General features: G+C 39.0%; 1 long non-coding RNA gene across 1 annotated transcript in view; it reads right to left on the reverse strand.

Annotated features, from left to right (window-relative positions):
• The window catches only part of LOC145721306 (uncharacterized), a 63,562-nt gene that overhangs the window by 27,995 nt on the left and 19,518 nt on the right, over window positions 1-16,049 (reverse strand). The window contains exon 2 of the long non-coding RNA XR_014144957.1: window positions 8,217-8,342. This is a non-coding gene — a long non-coding RNA (uncharacterized LOC145721306). The remainder of the gene's footprint in view (window positions 1-8,216; window positions 8,343-16,049) is intronic.

Below are 16,049 nucleotides of genomic sequence, written 5' to 3' on the forward strand. Positions count from 1 at the left end.
AAAAAAAAAAAAAAAGTCACTAGTGTTTAATCAGAATAATTTTCCAACCCTAACTACCTCTGTCGGCCTATCTCCTCGATGAGTCAAACTGGTAAAGGCTAACTCTTTTTTGGAATCCCTACTTGAGATCTCCAGAATCCGAGGCTGCTTTTCAAGAAGAAAGGAAGATTGGTGTGGGAAGCTCTCTAAGCACATTGATCCATATGAGAAGAAATGACCACACCCTATCTCTCCTTTTTTTGCCATTTTACTCCTCGGTTCACCAAAGTACAGGGCAACAAGAAGTTCTGAGAAGACAGGAATCTGGCATGCCTTGTATACCACTCTATTCCCGGTGCATAGAACAGTGCCTGAGAACCTGGTAGATGCTCATTAAATATTCTGAATAAATGAAAGTCATATCTGAATACAAGGGTTGTCAGGGAATTTCGATTATCCAAAAAGTCATGATTCTTCATCCCTCAGGAAGACAAAATCATGCAAGGGCGCCTGGGTGGCTCAGTCGGTTGAGCGTCTGCCTTCGGCTCAGGTCACGATCCCAGAGTCCTGGGATCAAGCCCCGCGTCAGGCTCCCTGCTCAGCTGGGAGCCTGCTTCTCCCTCTCCCTCTGCTCGTGTGCGTGCTCTCTCTCTCTCTCTATTCCTCTGTCTCTCAAATAAATAAAATCTTAGAAAAAGAGAAAACAAAATCATGCAATTGGTATGACTACAGCAAACTCACACTGTCTGCCTCCCCTCCCCATCCCCATAGCTAAAAATCTTCTCTAAATGTTTCAGGTCACAAAATCAGATTTTCTTCATGATTTAGGACATTCCTATCCAGGCATCTTGGCTACCGAAGATCTGATCCTTCCCCCTTTTAACACAGTAGTTTCAGATAGAAGTGTGGAAAGATTAAACAAGTAGATCTAAAATTTCAGTGGGTAACAAATTATGGGACACTTATCCAGAAAAAAACATGCCAAACACTACCGATTAGTTTACATATGAAATTATAGCAGCTTCTACTTATAATTTTTTCCAATTTAAAATAAGAATGCAGTAGACAGAATTTCTAAAATGACCATCCAAAGATGCCCCACTTTTAGTCCCTGGACTGTGAATATAATGAAACACCATAGCCATGAATATGTTACAGTACATGGCGAAGGAGACTCTGCAGATGTAATTCAGGTTACTAAGCAGATGTACTTAAAATAGGGAGATTATCCTGGATCATCCAGGCGGGCCCAGTATAATCAGAAGAGTCCTAAGAAGCTGAGATCAGGGTAAGAAGGGTAAGTCAGAGAAATTGAAAGCCTGAAAAGGACTTAACTAGGTAGGGAAAGAACCTAAGGGTCCATCAACAGGTAGATAGGTGAAGAAAATGTGGTGCAAATATACAGTGGATTATTAAAAAAAAGACAGAAATCTTTTCATTTGTGACAACATGGATGAACCTGGAGGGCATTATTATGCTATGTGAAATAAGCCAGACAGAGGAAGACAAGTACTGCATGGTATCACTTATATGTGGAATCTTAAAAAAAATAATAAAATAAATAAATAAAGGCTAACTCCTAGAAACCTAGAGTAAGAAAAGTACTTGTCGGGGGCTGGAGGCGGGGCCAGTAATGGGGCAAATAAATAAATAGGGAGATAAATAAATAAATTTTTAAATAAATTTTTAAATAATTTTTTTAAAATAAGAAAATAGGGAGAAGCTGGTGAAAGGCTCTAAACTCTCAGAAAATGAAAAGGGCTGAGGATCTAAAGTATAACATGGTGACTATAGCCAATAACACTGTATTGTATAATTGAAATTTGCTAAGAGAATAGAACTTAAATGCTCACACCAAAAAAAAAAAAAAGCGATGTGATGGATGTGTTCATTAACTCAATGGGAAGAATCCCTTCACAACATACATATATTTATTTATATATAATGTACACAAATATAAAAGTATATAGACATAAAATATACAAAAATATAAAACATATTAAAAATAAAAATATAGAGATTAAAAATATATTGAAATATATTCAAAATATTTAAAAATATATCAACATATATTTATATGTATATAAAATCATCATATTGTAAATACCTTACCATTTTATTTGTCAACTATTCCTCAATAAAGCTGGGGAGAAAAAAAAAAAAAGAAGGACCTGATTCACCATTGCTGGCATTGCTGGTTTGAAGATGGAAGGGCCATATGAAAAGGGAAGGAGGTGGCCTTCAGCAGCCATAGTAGCCCCTGGCAGACAGCCAGCAAAGAACCCAGGACCTTAGTCCTACAACTGCAAGGAACTGAAGTTGGCCATCAATCCAAAGAACTTGGAAGTGAATTCTTTCCAGAGAGTCCACATAGAAGCCTGGCTCAGCTGACATCTTGATTTCAGTTTTGTAATACCCTGAGCATAAAACCCAGTCAAGCCTACCTGGACTTCTAATGTACAGAGATAATAAATGTGTGCGGTTTTATGTCTCTGTGTTTGTGGCAATTTTTACATCAGCAATAGAAAGCAAGTAAAAGGACGATAGGGTATTTGCCTTCACATTATTAAAAATAAACATTTTTAAAGAGTTTCAATGGAAGAGAAAGTTTGATTTGCAACTTTTGAAACTTAAAATAGATGAAGCAGTCTGTTGGTCGTATAATGTGTGGGAGGGTGACAGGGGTAGGATGATAATCCAGCAGAGGTGTACGTTAAAATTAACAGTGAACATTACCCAGAGAAGTGGAGTCACTTGGTCAAATGGCATTTGTTTTTTACGTTCTAGCCACAAGGCATCATGCTGTGGAATGGGGATTGAGATTAATCAGAGTCCTAGTCAAAGATCCGGTAAGTAATAGAAAAATAAAATTAAAAATGAGAAATGCTATAGTTTCCATAGGTAAAAACACCATGGTGAGATAGCAAGGAACTGAAGACGATTACAAAGGATAATTTAATCAACTGCCAAGCCCTTTTCATTATTTCTCCTTAATACAGTTAAAATCCATCACATCTTTCTTCTTTTGCTGTCCACGTGACTGCTTACCTGTATCAGGCCAGGAGAATCTGGGCTAGATTTCCACCACAGCCTGTTACCCTGCCTCCTGTCATCCCTCCTCTACTGCTCGACTCATTATCTACTCAGCAGCCAGAGTGATCCTTCTAAAATGTGACTCAGATCATGTCACTCTTCCATGTACTATTTTACAATAGGCTCTCATTGTCTTTGCATAATTTCCAAACTCTTTAAAATGGCTCACATGGACTTCTATGATCTGGCCCCTGCCCTGTCCAGCTCTATTTCTTACAGCACACTAACCAAACTTTCCACTCCAATCATGCCAATCGTATTGAAGTTATCTGAACATTCATGTTCTCTCTCCTTTGGACCTTGACACTCTTATCCTGGCCCCACCCTACCTAGGTAGCTCCTAGTCATGCCTCAAACCTCAGTTCAGAAATAAGTGAAGTCCTCTTTGGCCCTTCAGGCCCAGGAATGAGTTACTCTTCCCATGCAGACTTTATTTCCTGATTTGTACTTGCCTATTTACCTGTCTTTCTTCTCCTCTACATTATAATATCTTTGGGAGCAGAGACCATGTATTACTCCCCTTTGTATCTCAAAAATCAGAACAGTAGGCCTTCAGTAAAGGTATGTATACTGATTGGTGTTCTGGAAGCCAATGGAAGAAGCGTCCAGAAGTCAAGAGAGTCAACAGTGTTAAAAGCTGAGAAAATGTTGGGGTGCCTCGCTGGCTCAGTCAGAAGAACAAGCAACTTTTGATCTTAGGTTCATGAATTCAAGCTCCATATTGGGTGTAGAGAAGAAGAAGAAAGAAAGAAAGAAAGAAAGAAAGAAAGAAAGAAAGAAAGAAAGAAAGAAAGAAAGAAAGAAAGAAGAGAAAGAAAGAACAAAAGAAAGAAAGAAAGAAAGAAAAAGAAAGGAAGGAAGGAAGGAAGAAGGAAGGAAGGAAGGAGGGAGGGAGGGAGGAAGGAGGAAGGAAGGAAGGAAAGAAAGAAAGAAAGAAAGAAAGAGAGAGAGAAAGAAAGAAAGAAAGAAAAAAGCTGAGAAAATGTTGAAAATTGGAAATAGGGCATTGGATCTAGCAATAGGGAAGCCATCAGTAATCTTAGCAAGACCAGGTGGTTCAATGGGATGAGAACAGAGTAGGAGCTGAGGAAGTAGAAACAGTTTTCAAAGTGCTTCAGAGTTCAGGAGAATGTCTGAGACCCCCTTTTTTGGTAGAAAAAGCCAAACTTTAGCCCACCAGGTATGACTAGGATCCAGGATAAATGAGAAGGTACATGGAAGCTACAACCAGGGAAACATACAAGACTAAAAAGTGAGGACCCAGAAACAGCTCCCTAAAGTGGGGCTAAAAACAAGGAAATAGAGAACAGGGATGATAAGCTAGGAGAGGAGAATGAGTGGGCAAGAGCTCCCAGGTGATTACCTGAGATCGATGTGGTCTTTCTTCCTCAGCCCCAATGACCAGTGAATGGGGAGGGGTGTTGCAGGTGGAAAAGAGAGTTGGCTGGACACCTAGGGTCAAGTGTGGCTAAGACAAGAAGGGAGGTGGGGGGAGGTTAAGGTAGCAGTAGATGTGATCATGTCTGTAGGCTGAAGAGAGGGAGCCAGGGGAGAGGGCAAGAAGGAGCCTGACATGGAGAGGCAAGGCCAGAGGAGATGGAAGCCAATGCACCCCAAAGGCTAACATTGGAATGAAGGTAAAACCCTCTTCCTTCAAGACTGAGGGAGAGACAGGTTAAAATCTGCGTGCTTCTGCAGGTGAGTCTGCAGGTAGAAGAAGCAAAGAAATTCCAAGGATACTGCTCAGAAACCACTATATTCTCTGTAAATTATGAAGCAAGGGTAAAGGCTGAGAATGAGAAGAATGGCACAAGTTGAAAGGTTGGGAGCAGCTGCCTCATAAGGAATGTGAGGAAGCCAACCAGGGAGAAGTAAGAGGATTGCCAAGTTGCACTGAGAGCCCAGCTGAAGTCAGATAATTAAAGAATAATGATATTTTTCTGAATTTTAATTTCCATACACATACAGAAAGTGTTGGCCTGCTTGTGTATGTTCCCACTTCCACAAGAGAAAGAAACAGTCTGAAAGAAAGAAAGCCTGATTGAATTCTTTTTTTATTCATTTCTGTATTAAAATAGTTTTACAGGTATCTGTGGTTGATTTCCAAATATTGGAAAACTAAGCATTATTGTAAATCACAACCATATGTATTTTCTGCTTGTGTGTGTACTTCTACCTTTTCACATTTGGTTAAAAAAAAAAAAATTACAGGTAGGGGGGAAAAACATCAGCCAACAGGGTTTTGTGGATCACACAGCCCCATGCAATTATGGCACCATTGTTAATTTTCAAATTGTCATAATCCATTTGAGAATTTAAGACAATTCAAAAAACAATTATGACTGAATGAAAAGTGAATTGGGCAATCAACTGAGATGAAATTCAGCCCAGAGAAACAAAACGTTGAGGAAAAAAACCTAGAATAAGGGAAGAATGAAAGGCATATGGAAGTGACTCATTGTGTAGGGATAGTCTTTAAAGACCAAGGTTACTTGACAAGAAGGTGGTAGGGGTTTGTTTGACACTGAATGAGATTTAGTTCTTTTGCTAAGTGTAGCAGATCTGGCTTTTTCATGTTTAAGTTGCATAATAAATATGTTGAAGCCTACCCAGATGCACATGGATAGAGCTATATGTTGTTTACCTAAGACTCTTGTGCGGCAACAACTAAACAAAGCCAATCCCCACAGACATTATGGAGCAGTTTGCAGCAAATCAGAATTTCAATTTCTTATTCTGATTCTACGGAGGGATTAATTTGGGATGCATGTAAATGAATTATTTTACCCTAAATCAGCAAGTTCAAATCATCACATCTTGTATCTTTTGTTTTTGAATTTGAAATAAATGTAGGTAGCAGGATCACCTTCATCAACAAACAACTTGAAAACACCCTGGAAATACCGTCTGGATGACTACACGAATGTGTCCTGGATGAAACTTTTTTTAAGTGTTGATCTCTGCGATCTTACATTCCACCCAAGCAAATAGGCCCATGTAGAAGAGTCAAATATTATTGCATTATGGCTCTTGTCATTTTCAATTCTTGCTAAACCTTTTTCCCCCACCAAGCTATTTCCTACTATTCCAGTCTTTAGTCTATGCCTTTTTTAAAGGCATTAGCCAAGATTCATCTCCAGTCTGATGCTTTACTTGGCAAATCACATCCCATCACGATCTTTCTCATGGTTTGAATTCCTTCTGAACTCATTCGTTCATTCGTTCACTCATTCATGCTTCATTGTGCATTTACCATATGAGACCCCAATAGAATTAGGTTCAGTGTTCTCCGTGCAATCAAAGTGCATATATTCTATGCTTCCTTGGGGCTCTGGACCTATGCTAGGCACCATAAAGTTTATAGAAAGAAGAATATGTAATTATCTATTTCTTTCAAAAATATTTAAAGCAACTGGCTGTTTAAAACAAATTTACAGTACAATAACATAGTCCACAAAATAAAAGAAAAAAAATCAAGTAATAAAGAGACAAAGAAAATTATATTAAAACTTTCCCCTGAGTTACCAGCAGCTAAAAAAGGGAAATTAAGTGGATCATAAAGCTCTCATTCTCTAATAAAAGAAATGCTACTACTAAAAATAAGATTCTGAGTTGAGCAAGGATGACAAAAACATAGCGGTATTGGTTCTAATGACACGACCTCAGAATCCCGCTTTACACAGCATTCCAGTGAGCAACTACTAATTCCGCGGAGCCACCACTCAAAATGAATTCTTCTCACCATCTCTTATATAAATGAAGTTCTTTTCCCTCAAGAAATGTGCCGTTTAAAAAATAATAGTACAGCATGGATACTGGTAAAAACTGAAGAACATTTTGGAGCTAAACTGTGTGGTGCTAATTGATCCAGTCTTCTACTTCTTTGTACCCCCAATAGCACTGAATGTAGTCCTTGCCCGGAATGAGGGTATAAAAACCTTCGCCTGATGGACTTATTAATGCAGTAGGAATTCAGAGAAGGAAGACCCTGGTAGTGAGAAATCTGCCCTGAAAAGCAAGAACTGAAGCCAAGTCCTGAAAGATGAGTGTTTGTTGAACGAGCAAACAAAGATTTTGAGTCAGTTAACCTTTTGAATAGATTTTCTTTAAAATCATAAGTAAACTTATTGAATCTCTACTCTTGCTTAGTGACTTTTCCACTGAAGGTGCATTTTCCAATAATCCTGTGTTCATCTCATACTGACCCCTGCATTCTCCTCCTTTCAGACTTTAATACCTCAAGAATCTATGGTTAAAAATTCAGTTTATAGCCTTTATTAACCACCAACTCAAGAAGCTAAATGGGCACTTTGTTAATGTCCTCAACTTTATCTTCCTGAGATCCAAACAGGTTTTATGTTTCCTAAGGAAGGTTCCTTGTAAGGTTAAGAGTTCAAGGAGCAGGGTGCCTGGGTGACTCAGTTGGTTAAGCATCCGACTCTTGATTTCCTGCTCAGGTTTTGATCTCAGGGTCTTGATCTCAAGGTCATGAGTTCAAGCCTCACACTGGGTTCCATGCTGGGTGTGGGGCCTACTTAAAAAAAAAAAGAAGAAGTTCAAGGAGCAAAAAGACCATTTTAATTACATCAGTAACCCACTCAACAGCACCTATTAGATTTGTCTGCAAAATCATCCTTTCTGTTTTCACAAAAAAAGTGAACTCATTCTCATTTCCTCCTGTTGCTGGTAGTTAGAGGTTGCAATATGCAAAAGCCTATATGCCATGGACCCCCTCAAATCAGTAAGTACTCAAAATTGTGTGCAAAATATGAATAAAATATTGATTTCATTAAAAATGTTAAGGACTACTTAATTCAAAAACATTTTATATGTTTGCATATTTATTTCTGAATTTGCATATTTGTTTGCATATAACTTGTAAAGATGAATGTTAATTATACTTTAAAATCATTTATAAATTGTAACTAAGAATGTTGTATGAATTTTTAAAACTGCCAAATTCTCAAGTACCACTAATTATAAAGTGTCATGTAAAGTACACTGGAGCAGACCTCATATTGAAAAAATATTGAGATCTTGACAAATGGAAAAGCAGAATTATTAACCGTGCTCGCTGATTAAATGATACCTGAGGCAAGTGAAACGTAAGTGACACTCTGTGCTTTTCCAAAGCATCCACTTACCTTCACTGAATTATGATGAGAAACTCAGGCTCCGAACCAGACAAATATTTTACCTGATGCCTCCACATCATCCCATATTTAAATGTGAGCTTCTGAGAGCTGTTCCACAGCCCCGCTGCACGTCTTCTAAAAATGACAAAGAAAGTAAGTAAATAAGAGTCACGATAGGGTGCCTGGGTGGCTCAGTTGGTTGGGCAGCTGCCTTCGGCTCAGGTCATGATCCTGGAGTCCCGGGATCGAGTCCCACATCGGGCTCCCTGCTCGGCAGGGAGTCTGCTTCTCCCTCTGACCCTCCCCCCCTCATGCTCTCTCTATCTCATTCTCTCTCTCAATAAATAAAATCTTAAAAAAAAAAAAAAGAGTCACGATAAGCAGTTAAGTCTACTTTGTCAGTACCCTGTGTCAAATGAGGTGAGCTGAGAAGATCTGACTGTGCACTAATTGGATTTGTAAAATGTTTCAGAGTCATTTAAAAAACATTTACGCAAGGTCAGCTCTGAATGGGTTTCCGAAAAGAACCATAGAGAAGAATGAAACATCCAAGTAATTACACTGGACATGTAGATCTCACACTCTCTCTATTAAATTGGGCATGTAATTGGACTTCTTAAAAGTACAGGAGGTCTTGTACAATTTTCTACATTTTTGATAAAATGTTTAATTATCCTAAGCACAGATATGCCATAGATAGGAGCTACTGCTCATGTATTGTTTTTTCCTAAATTAGCAACTACTGTAAGTAGATTTCTTTTGAAAAAGTTTTCAAGAGTTGCAGTAGATTGAAAACTGACTGACTCAGTTTCAGCTTTTTTCGACATTTTCCTTATCTACAGTCTTGCCAACAGAAGAAGACATTGTTACCAGTTTGGCCTCTTCCTCCACCACCATGCCCCTGTCTCTATAGTTTAAGGTTGATTTGTAAATGACTTACTACAGGAAATAATTATGCTAAATTATTCCATGTTGTTATATTATCAGTGTCCTATCTGAATCCATACTAACATAATTAGAGAGAAAGTCGACACTGAAATAACAAGTAGCTCTTAAAGTTTCATGCATGTTAAGTAGCATTTACTGCGCTGGCAGAACAGAACTTAGATCTCGAAAATAATTTGATATTAAAAGACAAAAGTAAACAAATTAGATTGTAAGTTTGTTTTTTTCCCCTGGGTATTAATCAGCTCTAGTAAACCTTGTATTGTACTCTTCAAATCTATGTTAATCAGAATTTAGGTTTTGAAAGGCAAAAGGAAAAAAATTGTCTCCCTCTGGTGGGGAATATAACAATTTTTTCTTTCTTTGCTTTTTTTTTGGTAATTTTTTTTTCCCTGCAGTCAAGGTCAAGTAAGTTTCATGATGCTCCAAAACAGCACTCTTGAAAAACAAGATTTTATCATCTTTTGAACATGGCCAACACTCAGAAAATCCAGATTCAAAAATGATCTTTACTTCCTTCACTTTTTTTTTCTGAAGAGAATAAAAGGATAAAAGAAGGAAAATATAAAACCAGCAGCACAAAGCAGAAAGGCTTTGTATTTACATGAAATCCTCAGCTTCTAATTGGATCGGGTTGCAAAAGTTCATTTTAGAATTCGTAGTTTTGAAATAATGCTGCTGAATAAGTAGTTTCAGAAAAGGAAAATCCTAGAAGGCTCCCTTCTCCCTCCACCAGATTATCTAAAGAGTTCACTGGCCTTTTTTCTTTCTCTGTGATCCTGAAACACTTTCCCATTACATCACCTGTGATTTTGTTCATGTTAGTCTCTTCAGTAAGACTGTGGGCCCCTCAGGATAGAGTCTCTGCCTTATATATCTCCAGGTCACCAGTGTTCAGCGTGGTATTTCACACAAAGTAAAACTTAGGTTGTATCAGGCAGTGTCCAAAGCCTCAGACATAAACCATGGACAAGGTCCACCTGGTCCCTACCTTCATGAAACTACAATCTAATGGAAAATAATGGATTAATGAAACGTACATTTTACTATAGAAACCATACATTAAATAGTAGCTACCAGCCACAGAAGCCTACGCAATTTATATTGTCATCGAAATGAATTAAAATTCCCCTTTACATAGATTCATGCCTAAAAGTTCTAGGGGGTTATTCTCATTATAATGTATAGAAAGAATTTTGAGCTAGAAGTTTGATGCCTGGACCTATTCATTCAACAAACATTTATCAAGTACCTACCATGTGTCAGGCACTGTGCCAAGCCATGGAAACACATTCTGGTCAGGAAAGCCAGATTATAAGTAAGTAAAAAACAAACAAACAAAATTAAAAAAAAAAAAAAACACAAACAAAAAACCCAAGTTGAAGATAGTTTGCCATTTGTGCTATGAGGGAAAAAAATAAGGCAACAGAGGAGCGGTATAGTAATCTGGGTTCAAGCAGGAAATCGATTTTATACTCACTGGAGTAACTGAGTTTAATAAAAGTACTTTTTAAATGGTGTGGGTAGGGGTGCCTGGGTGTCTCATTCGATTAAGTGTCTGATTCCTGATTTCGACTCAGGTCATGATCTTAGGGTCATGGGATCAAGGCCCGCGTCAGGCTCCATGCTCAACACTGAGTCTGCATGTCCCTCTCCCTCTCTCAAGTAAATAAATAAAGCCTTTTAAAAATTTTTTTAAAATAAACAAATGGTGTGGGCAGTACGAGGGTAAGTCAGCAAGGAACAGTGAAGTGTCTTGGGACTAATAAAAAGTGGGGAGCCAGTCCTCCCCCTAGGCCTGGATGGACAAAGGAAAGGAGCAGTGACCAGAACCCAAGAGAAAGCTATACCTCTCCTATTGGGTCTCCCACTAGGAACTGTGGCTTTTAGTAGTGAAGACAGCCACCAATGGCTTACAGTCATATTGCCAGACCACCATGCTAATAAATGCACTGACCTCAATTTCCTCCTCGCTGCCAACACCCTGCCAAGTATCCCGTTGGCCATACCCAGCCAGAAGCCAGAGGGCAATGGAACCTACTGATATTGACTTTAAAGGTCATCTCACTGGGACAGGTGGAAAGCAGTGCTAGAGGGGCAAATGGAAAACACGTCTATCGAGAGTCATTGGGTCAACCAATGTTGGAAGAGGTGACATTGGAGTTAAACCCTGGATACATTGGGGGGGGTTGTTTTGTTTTTTTTAATGGAGACCACTGCCAAGTAGAGGTTTTGAGGCAAGAAAAATCTTAGTGGTCTAACTCTAGATATAATTGGATATGTGATCTTGTACCAGTCACTTCATATTTGGGGCCATATCAGTAAAATGGACAGGCTGGACTATGATGATCTCTAAACTTCCTTTCCACTTGAACAATTTGGGGGTCTCTGAATTTCCTGATTCCACTTCCTCTTATTATCTCTCCCATGATGCTTCAATGGCATGAGCATAAATTCAATGTTTATAAATTAGGACCTACTCGGATTTTCTAAGAGTTGACAGTCCCAGGGTGAGGGAAAAGAGAAATATCAGAACTGCCTATACTGGTCTTACTCATAGAGTTTGGAGTATAATCTCTGGCCCATGTATGAGAGTCCATTAGGAGGTTACAACCAAAGCTGACATCTCTTCATGGAAAATGCTTTAATTAAATCCTGAGTACATGTTTTACTCCCTTTGAAGAATTGAATAAAGAGTTTTTCCATTTTTAGTCAAAAGTCTTTATAAATCATATTTTATTTTTTTAAGATATTTAATTATTTATTTATTTGACAGAAAGAGAGTATGTGAGTGGGGTGGGGGGGGCAGGGGGTGCAGCAGAGAGAAAGAAAGAGGGACAAGCAGACTCTGCACTGAGCATGGAGCCTGATGCGGGGTTTGATCTCATGACCATGAGATCATGACCTGAGCTGAAATCAAGAGTCGGATGCTTAACCGACTGAGCCATGCAGGTGCCCCATAAATCATATTTCAAGTTAGTAAAAGAAAATTCAAATGACATGGGTCTTTTTCTTATAACTCAGGTTTTATTGTGACAGTCACAAGTGAAGTGCACTATATGAAATTATTATTCCCATCTCAACTGAGTCCTTGGATGGGAACAAGTTCATACACTGGTATGTGGGCTGACCCATTAATTTTCACAGGTATCACAAGTATCACATGACTGCATCCCATTAATTAGCACAGTATTTATGTACCAACTGACTGAGAACTGGCAGACTTTTTTTTTTTAATTTTTTCAGGGAACCTATAGCTGGAGTTCTATGTAACATGTCAGAATCCAGTGGTTGAAAGGTAGACATTTGTCAGCTCAAACTTTATGCATTCATTCACTTATTCATTCAGTCAGGTTTGACTTACTAACTGCCAGGCACCAGCGTTTACGTGTTTAATGGTAAGAAGAGCCAGTACCGGTCTTCACGGAGCTAATTCATCTAACGGGAACTGCCACCACCAGGTGTCACTAACTCCACCCCTCACCACTCACAGCATCGGTGAGTACGAGAACATCTTTCTAATGCTGAAAGCTTCATGTTCGCTCATATTTATTCAAAAATAGGTATATTTTATATCTTAATTGAAAAAATAGGGGCACCTTGGTGGCTCAGTTGGTTAAGCCTCTGACTCTTGATTTCAGCTCAGATCATGACCTCAGGGTGGTGAGATGGAGCCCTGCGTCAGGCTCCACACGCAGCATGGAGTCTACTTAAGATTTTCTCCCTCTCCTTCTGCCCCTCCCCCGCAAACCTGCACTCTCTTTCCAAAAAATTTTAAAAAAATAAAATAAAAAACTGAAAAAATATGTTTTGATGCAAGTTATTAGTAATTTTTTCAATAAAGTTGTATTTAGTCATCATAATAGTTTCTACATACATTCGAAAGGAAGTACAGCATCCGTTTGGGAGACATACTAGTTTGCTCATCCACAATACATCACATGCACATGGAATTGTGGTCCTCCTGCCACAGAGCTTAACCCTTCCCCCAGAAATCTACAGACTTCAGGAGCAAAGATTCTCTGCTGAGGCCTGTGATGAACTGATCACAGCCAGACTGTGATCTCCACAGTGATCTCCACAGTGATCTCCACAGTGATCTCCTGCTGTGTGTTGCCCTAAAACTAATACCAGATGCACATAGTGTTACTCTGTATGTCAGTCTCTAGCAAAGCTACTTTCTTGCCCCGACATCTCACAGACAGTTTGTGATGAAAACAGTTTCAGATGTTTTTGTTATAGCCTCTTGCTTGTCCCACCACCTTCTGACTCAGACACAACTGGATGGGGGCACAAGGAAGGCTGGAATCATAAAGGAAACCCATCCTCCTACTATAAAGGTGATATGTTTGGGACAAAGCATGTGTTTCTGATTCTCTGTTTTCCCCAAACTTATCCCTGACACCCAAAGAGAATTCTCCATCCCTCAGTTAAGTGGACTACTAACAGGTCCACCTTGCTAATATGGCAGACATGCCCAGAGTCATCCAAATCCCAAAGGAAAACACAGCTTGACCTGCCATCAAGATACTCCACTGTGCTAGACAGTGGGGAACAAGTACGAAATATATATATGACCAATGTGCTAGCAGAAAAAGAGAGAAGGTAGTACTAATTGTCATGGGGGAAGAGTTCCCAGAAAGTGAATGTGATTTGGACCTGAAAGAGGGTATCTTCAACCCTCAGTGGAGAGAGAAGGAAGGTCATCCAGGCTGGGGGAAGATGAAAAAGGACCTAGAAGAAAGCATGTGGCCTAGGAACTTGGGTTTTTTAGTATGCAACAATTACTGGCTCAAGCAGGTTGTAAAGTCAGTGTTGACCATTGCTTGTAGAAAGAGAGGGCATGCCATTTGGGGAAAACATCATCCCCAAAAAAACAGATGGAAGAAGAAAAGAGAAAAAAATGCATGATGAGGACAGAACCTCAGGTGGAAGTGATCTTCTCCTCATTCAAACCCTCTGGTATGTTTCATTCTGCTCAGATGATACTTATCACAGGCTACCTTGCCATTTGTCATTTATGTTCTTGTCTCTTCTCCTCTGTTGGATTGTAATTAAATTCACACAGGAGCAGCAATGGGACAGAGCAGAAATAGCAAAGGATTTGTAGCGGAACAGTTATGTTCAAATCCCAGCACTTCAGACAAGTTTCTCAGCCTCTCTTAGCCTGTGTTCTTCATAAAATATGGATGGCAATGCTTACATCTAAGGGCTGTGTTAAAAATGAAATGAACTAAGTAATAAGGCATGTGAAGGTCTCGCATACCTTACACAAATAAGAAATATGTTTCTTCCCCACTTCTATGTTATGTCCTTAATGCTTACCTTCATGTCCTTCACATAGTCGGTGCTCAGTATGGGTAGAGTACAAAGCAGTTGTACTGATTTCCAGATCACCCCAGATTATATTGCTTTGAATAATTTTGTTTGGTTTACAGTCTACATAAAATTTACTCCAAGAATCATTTATTAATCACCTTCAATGTCTGGCACTACTAGGGCCTAGGACCATAACTGTATGTTCATCATGAGCCCTGTTCTCAAGGAGTTCAAGATTAGTGAGTTGTTCCTTTGATGACTCATCCCTATAGAAGGACTTTTAAGGAAATAAGCCAATGGTACACTAAATGAAGCCATTAAACCTGAGTAATCCAGGGACATATTTTTAGAGCCAGGTAACTCCTTCATGAGAATGTTTTGTTAACATTATGAGGGTTTTAGACAAAAATAATACCACAATTAAAAATCAGGATTCTTAACAGAAGAAAACTCTGAGGAGAAAAGGTTTTATTCTATGTTCACCAAATCATGTTTGATCTTATTAGTGAATTGGTCCTTTAGGTAGGATATTGATGAACAGATTTAAAACTGGTTCAAGGGTATAACAAAATTCTTGTTTACATACTTCCGTATAACTTCAGCAGCTAAGAAATGGCAGCCCCAGGTTGTGATCCAAGATGAGGTAACTTTATTTAAGGTAGTGCCAGGCAAGGTAGAGGAAAGAGTCCCAGTGACAGACAGCTCAGTCAGTGGCCACAGTCATCGTGCAAGGACAGAATTTTCCAGTACAGCAGGAAAAGATATGAAAACACAAACATGCCTTAAATAATCAAGACTAAGAGACTGTCCCATTAGAACTGAACTAGAGGGGCTCAAAGATCAATTGTAAATGAAATTAAGGAGGAATCCTCTCCCTCACACTGTCACTAAGCCCCATTCTCTCTTCTTGGCTTCACTCTTCAGGATTTCAACCCGTTCTTTTATCCTGCTCTATATCTGTGTGGAGAGAATATTCACAGAATCCCTCATATTGGGGTGCCTGGGTGGCTCAGTTGGTTAAGTGTTGGACTCCTGATTTCGGCTCAGGTCATGATCTCAGGGTTGTGAGATTGAGCCCTGTGTCAGGCTCTGTACTCAGCAGAGTCTGCTTGAAATTCTCTCTCTCTCCCTCTCTTTCTGCCCCTCCACCTCCCCTGTTTGCTTGCACGCACTCACACACACACACACTCTCTCTCTCTAAAATAAATAGATAAAATCTTTTTTAAAAAAAATCCCTCGTATAGGCCAGGTACTATGCAAGATGTTTCATATACAATATCTATTTCATTCCATAATTACTCTAGGAATTAAATGCCATTGTTAGCTCCATTTTACAAATGAGGAAATCTAGGCTTAGAAAGTCTTCAGGTCCACACACAACTCAATGTAAGAGCTGCGATATGAACTCAGGTCTAGCTGATGACAAAGTCTATGCTTCTTAGATTGTTCATGTTTACAATCTTTTACAAATTTTATAGTTTATAAAATTTAAGTACCTGTTTGAAGGTAACGTCAAAGGTAAGTACCTTCAAATAGGTACTTTAATTTTATAAATTCCTCTGTGTTTTTTCAACTTTC

Source organism: Leptonychotes weddellii, chromosome 4 (genome assembly GCF_054177405.1).
Source record: "Leptonychotes weddellii isolate Sample4059 chromosome 4, ASM5417740v2, whole genome shotgun sequence".
In the NCBI taxonomy this organism is placed as follows: domain Eukaryota; kingdom Metazoa; phylum Chordata; class Mammalia; order Carnivora; family Phocidae; genus Leptonychotes; species Leptonychotes weddellii.